Genomic DNA, 11,145 nt, shown 5'->3' with positions numbered 1-11,145 from the left:
TGTGTTGCCATGGTAACATCATTTTTTAATGAAAATCATAGGACTTACCAGTTTATTCATCCAACTCCCTCAGTTTTTGAGCACTTGATTTGCGATACGTAATTATGACACATAATTTAATGACGAACAGATTTTTTTAATAAACAAAACATGACTTTATTCTATGTTGAACAATGCGTTCCCATGGTAACAACTTTTTATAAAAAATAAAACCGTATAAAGTTAGTGCTGGTTGAACGAACTCCCTCAGTTGGAGGTGGGGGTAAAAATCACAATGAGTGATAGTTCAAGTTTCTGCAGGTATTCATGGTTTCATACTTGGATTTGATTTTACTCATCAATTGCCACAATTGAAACACATTTCATTTAAAGATGCATAATGATAAGCGCCGATAATGATTCAATTATTTAATTCATTCACCACTATCAATTTCATACTCATTAACCCTATTAAGCCCAAGCTATTTTGACCCTTCCCAGGCCCAAGGGGGGGGGGGGGGCACATTGTGCCCCCCCTATATAACTTTGTTATTGTTTGATGTCTCATCGTCATATCTAGCACATGGGTAGAGCAACTCATACTCTACATGACCGCATACTTGAGTTGTTTCAAGGTCACCCATAGAGGGCGCTATTTATCAAAATATAAAGAAATACATAGGAAATATGCTAAAAACATGATTTTTTTGGTATAATTTCTTTATCCCCAGTATATATGTCTTATCATAGACCAATATTTTTCATATTTGCCACAAATGATGTGCAAGTCAAAGCTGATTATTTGTTATGGTTGAAATTTCTCAAGGTCACCACATGGGGGCGCTATTCATAACAAAATAAAGAAATACATTATGAGACCTATGATGTATTGTTTGGGATAGGTACATGCATAGTAATCATATTTCATATTCCCATAATATTGGAATTTTAAGTTTGCAGATTGATAATGTGATAAACATCTGACGACCGCATCCCAAAAAAGCTTTTCTATGGGGAACTCGCTGATGGGAATAAGCGTAAGGTGGGAGGACAAAAGAAGCGCTTCAAAGACAACCTGAAGTTCTACCTAAAAGACTTCTCCATCAACACCGAGTCCTGGGAGACACTTCCTGGCGCCCTTCCTGGCGCCACGCTATTGCTGTAGGGGCCCGTAGAGCAGAGGAGCAGCGCGTCAAGCAGGCAGAGCACAAACGCCAGATGCGAAAAGCAAGAGCAGCCAACCCCAGCAGTGTAGCCCCTACCCACTTCTGCCCTACCTGTGGGAGAGGCTTTCTTGCCCAGATTGGCCTCATCAGCCACCTCCGAACCCATCGAGCCAATTGATGTCAATGGTCATCCTCGAGAACGAGGGACGAACACACACACAAACAAATGATATTAGAGGTATAACTTGGGTGAAGGAATCAAAATGACACAAAATAGAACGTCAATCTTTGGAAAATACTGTTATTTTCAAGCATCTCTATTATATCTATTGTTTTATGCTGTTGGCACAGAAAAACAAAGGAAATAATAGGAAAAACATTTCAAGGCCATAATTACTTCACATTCTGCTTCTTCAGCAAATTTCAGCCAAGAAACGCCCATTTCATACATTATAATATTGTAAATTTGAATTGGAATAGAAAAATACGCAAAAATCTGACTGAGATGGTTGTCAGTTTATGGTTGCCATGGCAACCAGCAATATCAAATATAGCTAAATTATATATCAAAACGTTCGGAATAAGATTTTAGGAAAAGTCACCAAATTTGGTTAAAATTGGATAAAGGGCGAAGGAGTGGCGAATGAAAATCTGGTAGGGGGGGGGGGCACAATGTGCCCCCCCCCTTGGGCTTTATAGGGTTAATATTAGTTCTACACAATTTAACTACATGTCATGTGACAGATTATGTAACTGCAGAAACTATTGAAACAGTTGTTGCTGTCAAATTTTCATATTCTGGTTGCCTGATTCATTGGAAAATCTGATCTTGAAAACATGTATTTCATTATTCAATACCGTCATAATCACAGCACAATTATCATAACCACAATGATGATACTGGTAAGAGTCTTTGTGAAATTATTATCACTCACAGTATTTTCTGGTATTACACTCTACTTCATTTCTACATAATAAGTTATTCTTAATTATATCTTTCTGATCAAATTATAATTGCCCTCATAGATATAATTTTCTAACTTGGTTACATAAAGTTTGCCGTCACACGCCTGGAAACAATAACAAAAATAATGCACTGCAACGTTCACTGATGTATTTATGTTTGGATCACTTATACCTCAACACATCTTTCATAATCATTTGAAATATTTTCATGGTTTATTAATCAAATTGTGAAAGCAGCTGAACTTCAAGCAATTCTATCATTGCAAATATTTGGTAAGCATACAATGATATGTGTTGCAATCCACTGTTTTTGCACTCTGAGGTTCCCTACATCAGAATACTAATTATGATAATAGTACTAATAATAATGACCTTGTCTGCTACACAATAGCTTTTATTCATCAAAGCAATCAGAAATCAGACTGTTATGTGCTGACAGAGATTTGCATTTGTCCATTTTAAAATGGTTTCTTCCACTTTACTATAAATCTTCTTTTCGGTTTTTTTTTTTCTTTTTTTATTTATTTATTTATTTGTTTTAGTGTGCTTCGATTCACCCGTTTGCTTTTCACCGACTTTTTTGCATGCTTAGCTGTTCTGTTTTGTTTTGCAATGCATTTGTTTCTCTTTTCTTCTAAGGGGGATTTGTCTCATTTCTGGTTTTGGTTAATGCCTGGCAAAGCACTTATGCCATCACCAATGGACTCATCTATGACAAAACTCTGAGTGAAGTTCAGCAGTCAAACTGCAATAGTCTGATTGTAGCTTCATATCTAACACTGCAATTGTGACTCTGCATCACAAAACCCCCAAAAAGTCACAAAAAGTCACCAAACATGGATTTCTGGTTAAAGGGATGGTGTAGTTTTGGTTGAGACCTGGTTTCAGATTTTTGTGTGTGTGTGTGATATAATGAGAAACCTCTTCTGAAATATGAAAGGGCACATAATTCCAAGAAGAATTCAATGTTTACTTGATGAAATTGGTTTTGAAATGGCTGAAATATGCAAAATAAAGCGATTCCTAATAAAAGGTGGAACCAACCTTTCATTAGAATCGCTTTTACTTTGTTTTACTTTGTTTTTGGATGTCTCAGCCATTTAAAAATCGATTTTCATCAAATGAACTTTGAATTCCTCTGAGAATGGTATGCTCTGTAGCACTTCATTAGTGGTTTCTTAGTATCTTCCAAAAAGTTAAAAGCTCAATCCTCTTTCTGAAAGAGCAGACTCTAAGATTTAAAATGATGTACAACTCAATTCAGATGGACTCTCCTAACCTATTTGTATATTAGAAAAGCACAACCTCTGCAAAATCATAATCCTTTCCATGTTAGTTCCGACTTCCAGTTGTTTTGCTGGTTGTGAAACATTGATGTGTATACTACGTAAAAGATTACAGCCGAAATAATTAATGAAATCATCGTGATGTTCATATTATTTCACACTGTATTTTACAAATGAATAATTTCATTCTTTCAGAATGGTCCGTTATAATGAGGAAGAGATAGTCGTAAAAAGGATCACGAATTCAACCATGTCGTGTACCTTTCAAGGACACATGTACAAAATGCGAAGAGATTTTGGGGAGAAAAATACAAAATGCATTTTCAACCCCTGCTGGTGCAAACATCATGGAATACAGCCTAAATAATTAATAATGTAATCATCGCGATCCCGCTGGGCGCACACAGCGTAAAATAAGTTTAATAATGCATGTTACTCTGCTTGCACCCATGTTCAGAAAAAAAGTAACACATGTTTTTAATACAATGTGATTTTGTTTATTAAAATTTTATACTGTGTTTCACAAATGATATTTTCATTCTTTCAGAATGGTTCAATACACGAGGAAGAGATACGTGTAGAAAGGATTACGAATTCAACCCTGCCGTGCACTTTTCGAGAAGGCATGCACAACACACGCGAAGAGATTTTTCAGAAGAAAAACAAAGAACGCGTCTTCAACCCCTTCTTTTTTTTTTTATTCTTTTGGTATCAACTCACAAATGATTCCTTTTTATCCTTTCTCAATAATAATGATCCATTTACTTGTGTAATAACAACACAAAGACTGCTCATAAGTTTGATTGCTTGGTATATGTGACTCCATGCTTATGTTTTCTTTGTTTTTAGTGCGTACGGTTATAACGAGGAACCGGTTATAACGAGGCAATATTGGCGGTCCCACGGACCTCGTTATAACGGGGTTTCACTGTATAAACATTGATTTTGAAAGATTAAATTCATATATATATATATATATATATTTACAGCCGTAAAAACTATCATATGTTGCATTCAACCTGTCTGCATCACCCTCGGCAAGCTCCATGCCTTGAGAATCTATATGAAAGAAAAAAGAAATACAAATATGGAAAAACAAATATTGGTTACATACTGAAATTTTATGACACGCCATTCATCCCCTCTGCCTGACATTATACAGAGTGTTAAATATGTGGGCTTACAGTTGAATGAATACACACACGACTGGCACACATATCATTACACAGAACTACTTTTCAGCAATTTCTTATACAGTATATTAGAAACAGTTTAACAGCATCTACGAAAAAAAACTAAGAAAATCGTCTGGGATGTCATACACAAGAATTAGTGTAGCAGATTCTTCCTGATAACAAAAAAGGTGTGACACAGACTCAAAATGAGAATGTGATTGTGACTTTAAACACTCGTCTGACAGAACGTTATACATTCATGACTTTTTAAAAAGGATTGTAACATGTCAGGCAAGCTGGGGGTTCCAAAATAAACAGAAAGATGATTCAATGGGTTATGCAATAAATCAGCTGCATTGCTATGTCAGTGCGTTAATCAACTAATGTAAGCCGTACTGAATTCCCAATTGTGGCTGATATAGACATAAACATTAAATCAACTCCCAACTGGGGTGTATAAATGCACTAATTTCTTCATTTCTCGTATGGAACAGTTCACATATAGAGGTGACATTGTTTGTCCACCAAGTCTACAATAATTGCTAAAATAAGAAAGACCGAATTACCTGTAACTGATATGTCATCAACAGAGGTTGCCCTTTTTCAACTGTTATTCAAGTTGTTTATTTTGTAAAATCTTTATACTTTCAAGTTTAATTTGAGAAAAGCATACCTGTGTTCTGTCGTAGATAAGATGCTGCTATACAGTTTGTAGTCCAATTGTAGTCTGACTCTGACCTGGGTGAAGTTCAGCTGCAGTTGTCTGTCCCAAGGCTTGGTGAGGTTCTGTTATTTACTTGTAGCAAACTATCTGATCACCACTTGTATGATTTAGAAATGATCTCAGTTATAATGTAATTCATTATGCCAGAGTGTCCAACATGCAAGAGAGGGGCTGAATAATTTTGCTGCCAACTGTAGATGATCAAGATAACATGATTTCTCAACTTGCTTCAATAGCTAAAAATAATCATTTAACACACCAAATGAAGATGGTGGAATATCCATGACACTGTCACTTGACTTTTCCATTTGCATCTTGCCCCCAGTCCTTAACTCTGAAGTGGATGAAGTTCACATGTTGTCTGGTCCTTGGCTGTTTGGAGTTTATTCAATATACAAGAACAGTTAATATCTTACAAACAAAACAATAGTGCAGGACATGGGACATTAGAAAGTATGTTAGAGATGGTTGCTTTGCCTTTGCTATAACAAGCTATAGCAATCAAATTGAAAAGCCCTACCATTGATTTTGAAAGAATGAATTCACTAGTATCTACTGATCCATAAGCTATGAATATGACTTTTCACAGTTTAAAATGATTAGCTATGTCGAATATTCTTGTTTCAAACATTGTAAGAGCATAAGGTGGTTTTGATACTAGAAAAGGGAGAGGGTAAATAAACAATCATAGTAGGGCCTACATTATTAAGATAACGTGACTGCTAAAGTTTGTTTCAGGAGCTTGATACATGTAGACATGCAGGTACCCCCCCCCCCCTTCCATGAATTATCTCTTTTCAATTGGATCAGTATGTAATATTCTACAGACAGTGAAATAAAAAATGCAAAAAACAGTTGTTTCTAGAAGGGTCACTATTCACTGGATAACAATGTTTGTTTTCAATTACCAAGATGGACATTACAGCAAACATTGTTTTCAATATTTCCTGTCTAACACTACTCAACTAAAAATCCAGAGACAATTTGATGTCCAAATGTAAATAATGTTGCAATTGTAGTATTTTAAAATATACAGATATGTTGTCTGCTAAAATAGTATTATAAGCTAAAATACTTGCATTCTGTTGAAGGTGACCATGCTGGTAGATACATCGTAAGTCTCGACGAAGTTCAGTAGCAGTCTAGCTGTGGAGAAGATGGAAGTTCAGCAGTTTGGTTCTGTGTTCAGTGAAGTTCAGCAACTGACTCTGGGCTTTATTAGATGAAGAAGTCTGATTGTAGCAGTCTGACTGATGTTCCATATCTAACATTATAATTAAAAATGTGAATACAAAATAGAAAATGTGTTTTCAAACTGTTGTTTGATTATACAAGATTTTACACACAATATCTAGAATCTGCATGAAATTTGAAATCAGTTCACATGTTTTTGCAGTTTAAATATATAAAGGATCTTATATTATTATTTTTTTGGGGGGGGGGGATGATTAAAAGACATAATACTAGTATTTGAGTTGTCTCAATTCAACATGTGTAAGCCTATAGTTTAGGGTATTATGACTTCTTGAGGTTCTAGATCTTGTCGCTAGGCATCCATGTTGCAAGGTCTACATCTACCTAAGATCTGGTAGGACCAGCTGTACTGTGGCTTCACATTCGGGTTGATCACAGTTACAGCCTGAGATGCAGCCACAGTCTGACTCTGATCATCAACTGTTGTCATGTCATCATCATCAGTTAAATTGCTAAAAGAAGTTGTGTAAGCGGTATTAGCATCGGAGTATGGACCTATAGAATCTACTAACTGCCTAGATAGATAGCACTATTAAGAAGACCTATTAACTTCCTTACTGATGAGTGATAGGCCTACTTATGTTAATGATAATATGTTTAAGAATATCAAGGCAAAGGGTCTAGTCTGGTTATACTTTTGGTATACACTGGTTAAGTAGTATCTAGGTCAGTAGGTGCTACTCAGGATCACTATACCACTGGATTCTAGATCTATAGACATCTGGTAGTATAGCAGTAGAATTCTAGAGGTTCCATGCCAATGAATTTAGGTAAACATCATTCTCTATCTTATTGTGACACATGCATTGCGATTACAGTGCTGTATGCACTTAGAATTGTTGAAGATAGCTTTCAAGTCTGAACCAAGATCTGAACCATGGTTTCCAATTCATATTCTGTGTAGACCTGGATCTACGTACTACTACTAGGCCCTACTATTACTACCGTACTTGATCTAGTTAGTCTAACCACTGTCGGACTCTCCAGATAGTACTACCGGCCCTAACCCCAGGGCACTCCCTGTTAGTTGTACCAGTACACAGTGCTTCCCGTTCGGGCTGGTCGCAGTTACATTTGTATAACCCCTAACCCCTAGTATTTTACAAGTTTTTGTTGTAGACCTATATTAGTAACGTTAGATAGTAACATTAGGACTTGTAAACGTAACAATGACACAGGTAACGTACAGCTGGTTCTCTGTAGTGTAAATGCTAACGCTATAAGTTCACGTTAGGGCCTAAACTAAAAAACATTAGGCTTAGGCTAGGCCCATAATTCTGTTGGACAAAATAACCTGAGATTTTCTAGACTGAAAAAAAAAACCCAGATCTTTCCTGTCGATTTGACACAAAACAGAAAATTTGTATCACTTCTGAATACTATCCACACAGCTAGTGACAGTGTAATTATTCAATGTTAGACACGTCTTCAAAAAATGATAAAATGCAGACCAATTCTTTACTTATGAAATTTCCGGTTTCTTCTTCGATCCCTTCACTATTCACGCCTTAAGTTACCTGCAATTCACCCATACATGAACAAATCGGGCAATTGCTCTCATGAAATATCTGCACGCTAAAAATCAACCCACAAACATTTCACTATTACTTGTAGAAGTTGTAGTAGCCCTAGACCCTACCATGCTAACATTAACAAACTACCTAACTCAGCTGGCCATTTGGTCATTCAAACAAACGGCGATGTGCCTACGTGGGACTATTGTGATAACGCTACTACCGTTAAGATTAGATCTACATCTAGCTAGCCCTTGGAGAATTGTAGAAGATTCGAACAAAAATATATCCAAATAATATCACATTATGAATCCACATGCATTACTTTTTAATTGCAGACAGCTTTAAATATACTCACTAATAGAAATATGTACTGGTAGCGGTGTAGAATGCAACTTAGCCTTCAGGATCTTGCCTCCGTCGTAGATCTGTTACCTCTGCGCTGTATACACGTGTATACTAATATACGTGCTATGTCTAGGTAGCGAGTGCTCACCGCATGTAACACAATAGGGAGAATACGTTAATGATATGCTAATGATATGTTAATTAGTATTACCCTCGAACATGACGATTGAAAAAATTAAAGTCTCTCATAGCTTAGGAGAGACTTCGTGAAATGGTTTTTACTTCTCTGTGAAAGTCTCTCCTAGCTTAAGAGCGGCTTGGCCATTTTAAGATTTATGTGATAGCTTTTATGTGATAGCTTCATGAAACGGACCCCTGATGGCAATGGATGACCAGAAGATCAACTTACTGCTCTTACTTGATCTCAGTGGCGCTTTTGACACTATTGATCATTCCTGCCTATCAAAAACTCTGAAAACCCATTTTTGGATTGACGGTAAAGTTTTGGAATGGATTAAGTCTTATTTGTCTGGTAGAAAACAGACAGTTGAAATGGAAGACATTGTCTCTGATGTGTTCACGGTACCTTTTGGTGTCCCACAGGGGTCACGTTTAGGTCCCCTACTGTTTACACTGTACACAAATAGACTCCTCACAAATATTGAAAAGGAGTTTCCTGCTATCACTTGTCACTGTTATGCAGATGACATACAAATATATTTGTCATTCCGCCCTAACACACCAAACGAAGACTACTGCATAACTGTGTTAGAATCATGTATTGAGTACATTAGAACCTGGACATTACAAAACAAAATGATGTTAAATGATAAGAAAACGGAATTGTTAGTCATTGGCACTCCACGGCAAGTCTCTAAATTTGAATCAAATGGTATATCACTCGCTGATACTGTCATAAAACCATCCAATAATGTGAGAAACTTGGGGGTGTTATTTGATACCCATTTGAATATGGAATCTCAGGTTACTAGTGTATGTAAATCAGCATATTATATGATATATAATTTGAGACGCATCCGTAAATATTTCGATCAGGAAAGCATGAAGACGATTGTCCACGCATGTGTCATAAGCAAATTAGATTATTGTAACAGTCTGTTATACGGATTACCGGATTCACAGATAGTTAAGTTGCAGCGGGCTCAAAACACGTGTGCAAGATTGATTTGTAATCTCCCAAGATTTGCTCATGGTACTCCACTTCTAAAGGAATTGCACTGGCTGCCCATTCGCCAAAGAATTGATTTCAAGATATTGATGATGGTTTATAAAGCTCTGAATGGTCAGGCCCCTGGTTATATCAGTGAATTATTGAACTTTAAATCTCAGACTCAGAGGCATAATCTCCGTAGTACAAATGATAGATTGACATTGCAGATACCCCAAATCAAAACAAAAGTTACCTTAGGTGACCGATCATTTCTTGTGCAGCCCCTGTTGTGGAATAGATTACCATTAGATATTGTTAGACTTTTTTGTTTTAGCATGGGCTTATTTCTTTTTGTACTTCCCATGCAGCATTGTGCAACATAGGAACTTAAGAGCTCTTGAAGCGCAGTAGAATATAAAATAGACATAGTTTCTGCGCTTAATAAATGATTTATTATTATTATTACTATAAAAAGTCTATAAGAATTATATTTTTTCCTTGTTAAAAATAGGAATAAATCATCCCTACCGGTATCAAACTTTACTGATCACTGACTTTCGTAAAGAATCTAAGGTGCACTGACGGCGAATTATGTGTTGTGTGTATATGAGTATAGGGGTAAGGCCTGTAATCTATCAATGTGCCCACTGGAGTGCCGTTTAAGTTTCCCTCAATTCTTACAACAACAACAACAAAAAAGAATAAATAATCCAATACACTGCAGGAAGTGAACCACCCTAACGTAATCGATATAATATTCAATAATAATACAAAACTTAAGACAAAAGTATATGTGTCTTATAAAAATACGCTTACAAAATTACTGCATATACAAAATAATGATTATGTGATTCAGGTAAGTAAATATAGAAAATGTTATCAAAATAGTTTGAAAACAATTAAAGTGTTTTAAATTTTCCTAATAATGCTTCTGATATGTCTGAAATACTCCTTCGGGCATAGCTGGCATTTTTAATGAGTATCCTTCAGTTGGGAAATTTTTCCCAAGCATCTCTTCATCTACTAAATCATTTAGTGAATTTTCTAAAGACATCTAATCACAAAACATTTTTTAGACCCCCAAATACAAGGAAGAAAGGATTGCGATTGCGGCTAATCTGACAGACGGGAAGAGTCCAGATGACGACAGAATTGATTATTACTAAATTGTTTAGAAATATTATTCCTTGTGTAGTAGATCTTTTAGTGCATATCATAAACGCCTCTCTCACAATTGGCCTTGTACAAAATAGTATGAAGATCGCAAAAGTTATCCCAATTCACAAGAAAGGGGATAAAGATGAGGTTAACAATTACAGATCGATATCCTTGTAAAATTCGATTTCTAAGATTTTTGAAAGAATAATATTATACACTCGAATAGTAAAGTTTTTCGAAGTCAGTGACATATTCCCTAATCTTTAATTTGGATTTAGGGAAAATCACAGCACTACGCACTCACTACTCACCTTCGTTGAGAAAGTCACACATGCCCTCGATACATATTTACACACACATTTGGTATTTCCTTTTCATACTTTTCAACAGCTTTCGACACGATT

General features: G+C 36.0%; 1 long non-coding RNA gene across 1 annotated transcript; it reads right to left on the bottom strand.

Annotated features, from left to right (window-relative positions):
* Positions 1-3,210: 3,210 nt before the first annotated feature.
* LOC140242820 (uncharacterized) lies at positions 3,211-8,510 on the bottom strand. The gene is made up of 4 exons (XR_011902155.1): positions 8,423-8,510; positions 6,376-6,560; positions 5,246-5,668; positions 3,211-4,456 (listed from the first exon to the last, which is right to left on the bottom strand). It is a non-coding gene; the product is annotated as an uncharacterized lncRNA (long non-coding RNA).
* Positions 8,511-11,145: the final 2,635 nt, after the last annotated feature.

Source organism: Diadema setosum, chromosome 19 (assembly GCF_964275005.1).
Source record: "Diadema setosum chromosome 19, eeDiaSeto1, whole genome shotgun sequence".
In the NCBI taxonomy this organism is placed as follows: domain Eukaryota; kingdom Metazoa; phylum Echinodermata; class Echinoidea; order Diadematoida; family Diadematidae; genus Diadema; species Diadema setosum.
Note: the sequence above shows the minus strand (reverse complement) of the source record. Positions and strands in the feature narration are given on the sequence as shown.